This window comes from Rhipicephalus microplus, unplaced genomic scaffold, assembly GCF_043290135.1.
Source record: "Rhipicephalus microplus isolate Deutch F79 unplaced genomic scaffold, USDA_Rmic scaffold_75, whole genome shotgun sequence".
Taxonomy (NCBI): Eukaryota; Metazoa; Arthropoda; class Arachnida; order Ixodida; family Ixodidae; genus Rhipicephalus; species Rhipicephalus microplus.
The window spans coordinates 372,930-384,913 of record NW_027464648.1 but is presented as its reverse complement, the minus strand read 5'-3'; the positions used below and the strand labels follow the sequence as shown (position 1 = coordinate 384,913).

Genomic DNA, 11,984 nt, shown 5'->3' with positions numbered 1-11,984 from the left:
CTCCTTTCTTCCTTATGTGAAAGGCTTCGAGTAACTCCCGCGCCAGCGCATTGCGGCTCCTTCCAAGTAGTCACTTGCGATCGAACTGCGGCCTGCAGCCACACAAAACACAGTGGAAGGGCAAATGAGACCCTGTTCAATTCCTAATTGATAAAGAATGCTATATTAAACGGTCATTTGTACAGTGCCCTGTCTCGCCTATATATACCTTGCCACGGCTCAGGGGAATTGCGTAAACAGGGCCCACAGCACAACGCAGGAGGGCCTTTGCATGCTTCTTATCGCACACCACCTCGTGCGTAAGCGTGCTTTCTGTTTTGCTGCATAATAGTGAATTCCAACTGTTCGATCTAGATGTACTTTAGCAGGTTGCTGCGAAGTGTCTGTCAGTCTTTTTTGCTGTTTTTTCCTCGCATTTTTTTGCGCAGGCTTGGGTGTGTTTGGTTTTTTCGACATCTTTACACCAGGCATATGTGTTTAATTCCCAGATGTCATGATTGCCATAATCGTTTATTACATCATCAAAATGTTCATGTCTGCACGTGCGGTGAATGAAATGTTCTGCGCAAGTCCTCCAAAAGCCTATATATTGGGAATGCTTCATGAAAATAGACTTAGTTGTGAGTTGGCGCTCTCTCTGTCTCTTCTCGTTCTTCACATTGGCAACCTCGCGCCACGTTTTTTCAACTGAACATAATAATATTGCTGTTAAGTTGGGGACGCAGTAGAAATATGTAAGTGGTGCCAAGAGTGAGGTAAAATTACGAGGATGGCTAAGTGGGATAGTTAGTATTGCACCACTAAAGCAATACAGCTCATACAGACTGGGACGAGAAAAGAAAGCACGATACATAGCACTAATGCCTTTTGTTTTTATCCACTGTCCCTGTCTGGGTGCTCCGTATGGTTTCCACGTTGAACCTAATGACCAATAAAACACTCGACAACTATGCACTGTTCCATGTGCTGCACAAAACTTTCAAAAAGTGCACAAAATTAAAAAAAAAATGTGCATCACTTTCTACACAGGTACCATCTTGCTAAATAAGGATGCTGAAAAGGGTTTGCTTTATGAACCATGAAAATATATAGGCTTGATGTTAAAAGGATTGCTATTCCTCGGAACATTATCGTGTTGCTGATTTTCTATTATAGGTTACAATACTGAGGCATATATTAAGGTAAAGAACAAGGTACCTCTACAACGACGAGTTGAGTTGCTTTTCTTGAATGTGGTCTTGGAAGTGTGGAATAAAGCTACAATTGTTAGTTTGATATGCTAAGAATTATACCTAATTTTATTTTTTGAAATAGCACTAAGAATTATCAACCAAAAATGTCGGAATATGATTAGGGTCCACTAAATACAACGCGTCAAAATTATACAGGAGCTCTAGACAATGCAACAACACGTGACGTGGCACTGTAATTTCTCGGTTAAACCTCCTCGGTACCGTTGCCTTAAGTGCATGTTCACCTACAACGACGTAGGCCGTCTTACTTCTTTGCCTATCACTACGAATGCTTCTTGTGTCATGATCACGTAATTCGCACCTATCGAATTCTGGTGATGAAATGCGAGTGCCACTTATGGAACAATTCATCGTTCAATAATCTGACATTGCACTGCAACTCTACTGGTTTGCCCTTCAAGTTTGATTTTTCTCCGCTATATTTTTCTCATGTCTATATTTTTCCTAAGTTCTTTTGCCTTTTAGTGTCCAAATGCTAGTCGGCGCATTCGGAGAGCTCAGCCACCATCTTAAATTTGTACTCTTTCACAAGTACTGCGAGTTCCCCGTGGCATAACGTTAGAACTTCTCGGAGCCCCGCTGTGGTGCTCTAGTGGTTAGGGTACACGGCTGCTGACCCGCAGGTCGTGGGTTCGAATCCCGGTAGCGGCATTTCCATTTCCGATGAAGGCGGAAATGCTGTAGGCCCGTGTACTCAGATTTGAGGGCAGGAAGTGGTCGAAATTCCCGGATTCCTCTACTACGGCGTCTGTCATAATCATAGCCTGGTTTTGGGACGTTAAACCCCACATATCAATCAGAACTGTTTGGAAATGATGTAATCTCTCAAGCCCCTAGACGATATTTTTATGTTGACTACCTCCAAACAACGATAAAAATAACCAAAAGTTTGAACACCAAACAGCTGGCCCGTCTCGTTTTCTTACTGTTTAGATGTGTGAGAACTTTCTCTGAAACCCCCAGACGTACTCAAGTAGAGCCTTCTTGACTTTGTAATCATCTGAGGTCACCGCTGGTAGAATTTGGACAAAACAATCAAAGCATCTAATGATGAACCCGCTGAATACAGTCACCCTGCCACTCCTTTTCTAGCCGAGCCTCACGGATGTTTTTTCGAAAGATCTATTATACGCCTGCAAGCCTTCTACTAGCATCGATTGGCATGAGAAATTATCGTTGAAGATTTCGGTGTCTGAATCACCATGCTTGATGTACCTAACGCTCCGCTGCTAAAGACATGGGTCTCCGACTTTTTCGGTTTTATCGAAAATCGGGCTGCCGCGGCACATCGTTATATGAAGAAGTACTATTCATATTACTTTCGGTGTTTCCTAGTTTTGCTATGTCACACACAACTTGATTTCGTAGATCTGTTTTCCAACTTAGAGCTAAAAAATACGGTAAATATAATGATAGCACTTCTAATTGGCCCGAATAAACCATCTGCATACACCTCCTCCAATGAATCTCAAGTGTCAACGTAAGAAATTTAATCATTCATGAGCTGCAAAGTGAGGAAGCAGTAGACACAAGGAGGTAGTATTCAGAAAGAATGAGATGATGCAAGGAATGGCTAAAGAAGACTACTCCTCCCTCTTACTGCGCAAGACAAGTAGATTTGCTTGCGCACAGGGCAAAGGGAACAAGTATATCAAGATTGCTTCAACATTTATTTTCTATTGGCAGCCAAAGAGTATCATGTGATTGAGTTCTATAGATATTTGTGATCCATCTTTGTGAAATGTGTGAACAAGTGTTATTGTAATGTCACATAATTTTTTTTAAAAAGCGCGAGGATTTCAGTGCATATACTGTGTTCAACATCGCCAATTGTAGCAATGCTTTTAGTGTCTTGTTGTGTTGTTCTCAAAATAAACAGAAATAAGCTAAGCAAAACAACCACCTGGAAAAAAGGAACGGATGTTCATTGTGCGTAATGAACAATAGTTTGACAGCTGAGCGCGCAATAAAAATGAGAACGTGCTTTCTACCATGTCGTGACAAATTTGCTGAAAGGTTGTACAGTCTACACCTACTGTATATGTAATTCCTATTCAGGCTGTGCATGCAGTTTATCGTTTTTCTGCAGCTTAGTGAAAAAACTAATAGTCTAGTTGGTGGTTGTACATGTGGTATTAGAGAATGCTATATCAACTAATGCCTGAATATTGTGAAATTACTAAATATTTATTTTTATTGAAGGTTAATATGAGCCAACGATGGCTGGTATCTTTCATGGTGTTTACTGTTGTGCCCTGTATCTTGATGAAGTACCGTAAGTACCACATTATTCTCCGCTGGAATCATCCTTAGAAATAAAACTTTTATTGAAGATAGTCTAGGATTATTCTTAAGGCAAAACTGACCGAAGTGATTTCTCGTTAGTAAATCGGGAGGTAGTGATATTGCCGCAGGTGGCGTTAACGTTTATTCTAACATTACTAAATCGAATGCCTGTACCAGCAAATATGCTTCATTATTATCACTACACTTGTTTCCGGAGGTCATACGCCAGTTCCTGAAATAAAATTTTCAGCCTTAAAAAACCAATTTCCTACGGTTATGCGTGTTGCATTACACCAAGGTAAAAAGCATCCATTTAGCATTCCGGCACCAAAAGGTGGCTTATTCTGTGAGACTCCTTCAAAGTAAGCCCCCGCATGTATACTATAGCGTCTAATGGATACAAGCCATAACATGTGGTCGACATGCATGTACATACACGGACACAACATGAGGAAGAACACCACTAGAGCAACTGAGCTCCAAACGATATATTTGTTGTTCAATGTCATACCTTAGGGGCATGTCACCCAACACATGCTATTTATTAAGAACATCAAAATGAAAACGTTAAGGATTGATAATCAGCCAATGCAAAATTCACAATCAGCCAATGCAAGCGCTATGTTCGCGTGATCTATTATTCGGTGTCAAGCTAACAGAACATCTTTTCTGTTGGAGAACAACGTTCTTAAAATAGACAGCGCGTCTCATTGGAAGCCTTATGACCAATAGGCTAAACCAATTCACACTCATCAAAACAGATATTATTTAAACATACCAACTTATACGTATTTATGCTGCTCATTATAGCAGTTTTGGGGGATATGAATGTTCATATTTGGGAGTATGACGTAAATATTTGGAAGTATGAATGTTCAAGCAATAACAAGTTGATATCTTCAAGCTCAGCTTTGTATTTGAACATTCAGAAGGTGCGATATTGATGAATCGATTTCCTAAGTATAGTTTCGCATTAACCCATGGTGGTATAGTAGTTGTGGTGCTCGATTGGTTACCCAGAGCTCACGGTATTGAAGACCGCCCGTAGTAGAAGCACTGAGACAGAAGCAAAATGCTCGACGCCTCTATGTTTTGACTGAGGGGCACATGAAGAACCCCAGGTTATTGAAGATTATAGGACCCTCTAATATGGTCTATGCCATATTAAAATTCTTTGCCAATATTGATAATATTTGTACTCCTTGAATAGACAAAATTTTAAGAGCGACATGTTCAAGGGAACTTTACTTTTTTAGGTAGAACAACGTTTGTTGTTCTGCACTTTTTTCTCTAACAGGAGTTCAAATTATTTCTATATGCCTGCAAGAGGAACAAATTTTTTGAGGAAGTTTTGGGAAAAGTTGCGTAAATTTTGACGTATTTAGGATAATAAAACACACACTATAGCTGTGAGTAACGGTGGTAGAAGTTATTGCAGTCAGGCCATTACAAATTTTCAGAATGCATTGTTAAAATAAATTAAGAAGTCTAGCACTCAAGCTGGCTACAACAGTCGGCCACAAAAGCTGCTAGTGAACACACCGGTGAGCATTCTTACTAATTCTGCACTCGATGAACTGTGCGAAAATGCCCATGAGTTCCGGAAAACTGTCCGTTATTCCTGCACATTTTGTGCACACGAAATAAAATAAACATGTTGCTTTTATTTTCACCATCTTCAAGTTCTGTGAATTTTATTATTTTTAAAGCCGTGTCATGGTAAACTAGAATTTCATGAATTTACGCTAAATTGCAAGCAGGACATATGCAAATGATCAGTGAAGGTAGACAGCAATGAATAAAAATAAACAAATATTTCAAACATAAAATTCATAATTTCTGCAAAAAATAATAAACAAGTAAAATGATTTAGTGAATCGCACTCTTTTATTTTATCTCGCTATTTCTAGGCGACCCTACGTGCAAAATTCGTTGCTGTAGGACAACAGTACCGTCATGTTTACATTTATCCAAAGGCGGATGCAAGTGTGGCTGCGGTAAGACAGTGCTTCTAGTTGCATGTATAGTTAGAACTCTTCTCGAAATCTTGTTTGCAGAATTATCTATGACACACTCGTGTGTGACGTTTCGAATTTTTTTGATTAGCAGATATGAATCGGGCTTGTTTTCTTCAGCAAATCTGTAATTTTTGAACTGCCACAATGCAATTAAAAATACGTTTGTATCCTTTCTCATTACAAGCTCTTTAGCACGACGTCTCCCCAAATAGATTGTGGGTATTTAACAGTGAAACCATATTTCTACGGAGACAGTGCTGACCCATGTTGTATACATTGAAACGAATACACTGGTGAAGCTACTCTAGTAATATTTCAGCGAATGCTTTAATGTGACATGAACGCTTTGAGTTCTTCCTGAAAGAGTTTTCATAGCAGCATTACGTGTCCAATGCCTAAATACAGGTGCACTTAATATTATACCACATGAGAAAACATTTCTGTATTTTCAGTAGTCCGTGCACAGGATTTTTACTAAACATAGCAAAACATTTTCGACCTTCAGGAACTAACATGGAATCTGCTCTACAATTAGCGGAATTGTAGTGCTTGCAGTATGTGTTACTATGTGCTAATGGTTCGTCACTATTGCGTAAAAATTTAGTTAATTTACGTGTTTCACCTAGTGTACATTTTGCTTAATGTTTTCTTCAGTTTGACGTAATATTTGTATGTTCTGTATACTATAGGTGTGGCTAAAACTGCCAGATGTGTTGTTTTTTTTGCAGTGTTTAAGTCTTCAAGTATGCATGAAATGTTATACATTGTTCCAGCCTGTACTAGCCTTTGGCTAACAATATGCATAAAGAACTAATTTTTTTATTTAAAAACCTGTGGAATATTTTATCAGTGTACAATCTTATCTGCTAGGTGCTCCACGTCTTTATACGCTCTTATGGCTGCTTTGTGCACCTTAAGAACCAGTTGCATGCGGTTTATGTTTCGCAAGTTGGTTGGTTGGTTGTACTCAAGAGGAGTTGCTCAACCCACCTTGAGGGAACGGTCATGACCCGTACGGCAGTATAACGAACGAATGCTCTACGCACCTTTTGCTTTTCTCGTCTCCTTGTGCCGTGAAGTACGTAACTCTGAGCGAGACATTGTCCCACAAGTGGGAGAATGGGCCAGCTGGCGTAGAAAACAGGTGGCACGGTTTTAAGCTTACACTATGGTCTTAATAATTCCTATAGTTTCGTGCAATACCACCGCAGGTCTTTGATCTACGTTAGTGGTTTGTCTTGTGCGAGGACGTTTGAATAGTTTCAAGCAAACTCGATTATTACGTTCTTCACGTGAGACATGAAGTATGCTATGGAATAAGACCTTCTTGCAAAAAACTAGCTGTTCAAGCTTCTGAAATGATAAAAACCTAATCTATACATGCCTTTCATGACGTGATTCTTCAGCAAAGGTTTTTTTAATTGTGTAATGCCAAGGTTAATAAAAATGGAAGCTTGAGCGGCTTTCAGAATTGTTTGCTGTCATAGCCCCATTGCAATGTTTATATTTATTCAGAAAGAGCTTAACTGACAAAAACGCATGCTTTGGAGAGGAGGGAGACAAGTTAACGCAAACGAACCACCCCTTCGAAGTGCTGAAACACTCTGCAGCGCACGTAACACGGGGAAAGACTCCAGACAGCATGTGAGCGCTAGCTACCAACAAACATTTTACGTAAAAGTAAAGTACACGGACTGTAAAAACAAGTCACACCTTAAGAGGTAGGGCGTATGCGTTAGATCTTGTATAGCACAAATCCTAAGCGATAATTGTGATTCGCGAAAGATTGGCAAAACCCACCACCGGAGATCAGCCACCAAACGCTCGGCAGCAGCATTTGTGAAAAATAAGAAAGAAAACAAACAAGGGCGAACGATTCTTATTTTTGGGCAGACAAAACACAGCAAGGTTAGATCGTTTGCTGAGAACAAGAATGTTAGAAATCGACCAATATGTTTATGACTACAATTTTTTTTATTTTTTTGAATAAGGATACAGAAGTGGTGCCGAAATATGCTTCCCAAGTTGTCAAGGCTTCTAAACACCGTTTTAACTTCATAGAATTCATTTGTGAGCTGTCGAAGACAAGCACTCTCAAGTTTATAGACACTGAGATTGCTTTGAAATGACAAGACCTGCTGGTGCTGCAAACCGTGATAGAATAAGCCCATTTTCAGTGTGCGTTAGCGTATACCAAGATAGTCAAAAGAGGCATCGCAATCTATCAATATTTTTATTGCAGTAAAGAAGACTTGTCTTCCCGACATGCCTATAACCTGCGCTTCCAGACTGACTGGTTGTTACGCGCTGGCTTCCCTTTGCACGTGCAGTGTTGAATTCCAAAATCCTTGCTCCAAAAAATGCGCGTGCGAATAACCGTTCACAGGGTACGTGTACCTATGCACGTGAAAAGGGGACAAGTACTCCTTATTTTCTTAAGGTCTACCACAACTTGAAGAAGAATGGAAGCTGCTTAAAAGTCAAAATTGTGCTTTCAGTCCCAAACAAGCTCGTTGAAGTCCACAATCAGAGAGAATCATGTGGTAAATGAGGCTGGAAAAGTCAGAATAAAGGTTTATTTGTTGCCTGGCCTACCAGTGTAGCTAACAGTATTCGACTATCATGTGGTAAACAATATATAGGGCAGACGGGACGATGCATAAAATAATTTTTGAAAGAACGTTCACGACACTTCAAAAAAAGGCACATGATGATTGGTTGGCACTGAAGCAAGTCATGTGGCTCTGAACCTTTTCTTGCATACTGTACTGCTGTCAGCAAAGCAGGGACAGGCTTACTGGCGAGATTATACATGAAGGAAAGATATCTTCATTATGTTCAACCTGTTGCAATACTTCATATGTACACTTTTTAGATGAAGAGTTTTGTTTCCTTAGAAAATGATGTGCCAATGTGCGATGATGATGAGCACAGTGCGTGTTTTACTTAGTACTCCTTTGATGGTAATTGGAGCTGGGTTGCCATCTGGTGTTCATGTTGTATCGTGGTATCTTTGGTTACAAAGTGTTTCAGATGTACATCAAATGCGAGTATACCCACTTAATCAAAGATATTTGCAGTGGTCTTTAGTATCACCATTTTTAAAGTCCCTAAAAAACCCTTGAGGCAATATATATACAGAAGATGCAGCAGTGAGTGAACAAAACTATAATAAGCTAAAAGAAAATCACAGTACTACGTAGAAACTGATTTCACAGACATCTTAAAAGGACAAAAAGATTGAAATGTCGCATAATCATTACATACTAGAACAACAGGTAACAATAATTAAAAACTTTCGTGAACTCCAACTATGAATAAGCAGAAAGAATAGAATACGTGGGTGAGCTTGTGACATGACTGAACAAAAGTGGCTGTTGTTTAGCTGTTTGCAATATGAATAGTTGCTCACAGCAACGATGAGTTCTGTGACCTTTTCTATTCTATACTTATTCCATGAAGAATAGACTTGGTTTCTACGTTGGTCAGGGGTAAAAACAGAAGCAGCTATGTGATAGTGGCATGAAGACTTAGGAAACAATAGATCTGACGCTTTCCCCTCATCCTCGACTTCGTACTTGAGCTCACGTCACGCCTAATCGCCTTACTTTCCTCTCTGCTACATCATACTAGATGCTGATATGCTATACTTTCTTTTCCCCAAGCTGCTTTCTACTTTGCACGCCCAATACTACTCATGGCTAAGTCATGCTTCTTACCCCTCCCCTCCTTACTCTCCTCCGCACACTGACATTACCCCATAGCTTTGCTTCCTTGCCCCTTGATATGCTAGACGATACCAACATTCCAAATAAACATGCCTTCAATATGAGCAACGAGGAACTGTCCTGCCCTCAGACTTTCCTCTGGCCATTCTTTACGTGGTGAAGCGCTACTGTTCATTGAGACCATGAATGACACTTTTGTCATTACATTTACACCGTTATCTTCAAAATCGAAGCTTCTACCTTTCTTATTGAGGTACGTGTATTCTAACACTTTATTCGCGTACAATATATTCATGAACTTTCGTCGTCTATTAACATACTGAGTTCGTATTCATGGGTCAACTAGCCCAATCATCAATTTTCATATTGTTAAAACTTGTTCTGTTGCAGCACCAGTCAATCAACCGTGTGCTCCATGGAACCATACAAAGTGCAGGCTCTTTGGCAAATATCCCAATTGCCACCTTGAGAATAGCGAATGTAACTGCTACTGCTTCTAATATATTATAATTTTCAATAAAAATTTTATGATAATTATTATGAGGAGTGAGAATGAAGTGTCTAGTTGTCTTTCAGCCGCATGTTATGACTTTCCAAATAAATGCAATAATTTTTATTTAAACCAAACTGTTCACGAACCCACACGCATGTCACAATTTTCTTCTAATACATTTGAAGTTGTTTTCACAGCACTTCATTCTATCAATTCATCGATAAATTAGTGTAGTGACCTTAGGGGCCATCAGACCATACACTTTGGCTACGAATTTCAATCACAAATTGTTCCTTTCAAAATTGATGTGTTCTAAATTTACGCGAAAGCAGATATGTTCATACATATATGTACTGAGTTATAAGCCTTGACTGAAAAGGCTAATACATCGCACACCCTTCGACTGTCATTTCATGTAAAGCAGTCGGCAAGTAGTCTTCTATGGTCAAGTTCTCGTCTATAAGGAATGCGTGGAGTAAAAGTCTTTTATTCAAGCTTTATGAGGTGGGTATACGCATCATTGTAAATCTAGTAGGTGTGTTCACATCGTGGGCCCAATAAGGACGACGGCTACAATGGCGTTTGAAAGGTACCTTAAGGTTTTACGTGACGTGAGCACTCCCCTTAAGCATAGATGCCAGTATTATAGCAAGAACATGCACGTTATCATAATTAGTGTATTTAAATATCTTGAGTGTGTTTCTACAGCATTGAGCAATGTGGCTTCAGGAACTATAGAAATACAAATATAATGTGTAATACTCTGCTATAAAATCGGAGCCTGGTGTGGACTCAATACTTGAGTGCCTTGCAGAATAGCCGCATTTTACTCCTACTGGTACACTGATTTTAAATGCGAACCATTTCTAAGCGAACTTCGACTTTCATCATATCTATCTATCTATCTATCTATCTATCTATCTATCTATCTATCTATCTATCTATCTATCTATCTATCTATCTATCTATCTATCTATCTATCTATCTATCTATCTATCTATCTATCTATCTATCTCACCGCCTACGGCATTTAGCTCTCCTGGCTGTTCTGATAAACGAATCCATTCCGAAATCGGTATGGCAAACAATGACTGCATGGCGAACATAACGTCATGCATGGCTGCATGACGTGTATGCCATGAATGTCATGATATGCATGTCATGGTCTTGCTGCTCTTGCAGTGGTTTCCTTCGCATGACATATTGCAAAAAAGGTATGGTATGGCATGCAAACAGAAGTGAAAGGTCCTAAAGTGGAAATCATAAAAAGCAAGTCATGTAAGCCATGACTACACGCCATGGTCATGCTGCACTCGCGGTCATTTCGCTAGCTTCACATGTACCAAATCTGCTATTACGGGACGTGAATGAATGACGAAAGTACGTGAGTGTTGCAGACATGAAAATTATGACATGCGTGTCATCTAGGAACATGACTACATACCATGCTCGTGATGCGGTTGCGGCCGTTTCGCTAGCTTCGCATGTGCCAAATTTGGTGTTACATGACGCGAATGGATGACGAAGGTATATGACTGATGCATACATGATAACCATTACTTGTGTGTCATGTAAGAACATGAGTACATACCACATTCATGATGTGCTCGCGGTGGTTTCGCTAGCTTCACCTGTACGAAACTGTGTAAAACGTGATATAACCGAACGACGAAGGTAAATGACACGTCCAAACATGATAACCATAATATGCGTGTCATGTAAAAAATGACTACATGCTACACTCATAGGGCACTCGCGGCCATTTCGCTAGCTTCACAACAAATTTGGTTACTCGACTTTAATTGACGACGAAGGTAAGGGACATGTCGAAACATGATAATTAAGACATGTGTGTCATGTGAAACATGACTACAAGCAACGCTCATATTTCGCTCACGGTCGTTTTGCTAGCATCACATGTACAAAATTTGGTAGTATGTGACACGAATGGACGACAAACACAAAACCAGGCGCACATATTATAATCATGACATGGAAGTCATGTATGACATAATTTACGTCCACCTCTTAATGTTGTGCTGATTTTAAAGAGACATAACAATCTTGCTAATTAATGATTCTCATACCTATTTTCACTGAACTTGGGATCAGCCAACTTTTTTTATTATTTCCATTCGTCCGGTCAACAAGGTCAATGCCGTTTTCTTTATCGCACTAGTCTTTAAATTATATATCTTTGTCCTCA

The 11,984-nt window shown here is 39.6% G+C and overlaps 1 long non-coding RNA gene across 1 annotated transcript; it reads left to right on the top strand.

Moving 5' to 3' along the window:
* Positions 1–3,359: 3,359 nt before the first annotated feature.
* On the top strand, positions 3,360–9,772 carry LOC142790168 (uncharacterized). The gene is made up of 3 exons (XR_012889386.1): positions 3,360–3,528; positions 5,450–5,536; positions 9,676–9,772. It is a non-coding gene; the product is annotated as an uncharacterized LOC142790168 (long non-coding RNA).
* Positions 9,773–11,984: the final 2,212 nt, after the last annotated feature.